A 1,036-nucleotide genomic window follows, 5' to 3' on the forward strand; every position below is an offset into this window, starting at 1 on the left:
GATAATGTTCTGACCTATTCCAAGTTCTCAAATCAACTTATTATATTCAAATGTGTCTTTGCTAATACATTTCAAAGTATAACTTTGGCTTCTATTTTCTCATTAAGTTTTGAAGTATTAGAAGTTTGTTTTTTTCTGCAGCTAAACTTTGAATGTTTTGCCAGCAGAAACGTAAATAATAACCCTGCTGTTATTCTGGACGATATGCTATTTCCAGCATTTACTGAGAAATTACTTCATGATCTTCGTAAGGCTTAGCAACATTCCATTGGTTTGATTTGTTGAAAGGCAAAGTGTGATATCTACGTTGTGTTCATATCCAATCTAATTATTAAGGTTCTTTAAAAAAAGGGAATCACTCTTCTTTCAACAATGTTTTTCTATTCTTCTACTAACCCTATTTTGTTGGAAAATAATGAAAAGGAAAACAACTACTTAATAGTGAGTTCAGTTTAAACAAATATTACTTCCATACTTAACAATAGTTATATTTTTCATCGCTAGATAGCAGCACATAATGTATTTATACAACGACAGTTTGTGACTTCCTTGCACAAACATGATATTTGCCCGAAACAATTTTGCTAAAAATGAATAAAGAATTATCTAAATTAATATTCAATGCATCAAGCAGTTGAAGCCTTTGTGCAATTGACAGATATGTGTATATGTTATTAATGTCACAGTTTAATAACACGAATTTATTAATTATCAAAGCAATACATTATATAACGGTCTTCTTTACTACAAATCTTCCGTGGGGCTGAGCCTGGAGCTGTACGTTTATGCTTGATATCATACTTCAAGGCTTAGGATTCGTATGGTATCCTCCCCATTATTCGCTGTGATTCTGGCATGTGGTTATTGATTTATGCTTATACGGTAACCTTGGGTGAAGTTGGAAGGCATGAATTCTGCAAATATTCCATTAACCGCCTCCCCGAGGGGTCTTCCTATGGTCAGGGATCAGCGGGCATGTCATCACGTTTTTTATTAAACTCCTATTTTATTAATGTATGTCAATATGTTTGGCATC

The sequence above is a fragment of the Limulus polyphemus genome, unplaced genomic scaffold, assembly GCF_000517525.1.
Source record: "Limulus polyphemus unplaced genomic scaffold, Limulus_polyphemus-2.1.2 Scaffold5025, whole genome shotgun sequence".
NCBI lineage: Eukaryota > Metazoa > Arthropoda > Merostomata > Xiphosura > Limulidae > Limulus > Limulus polyphemus.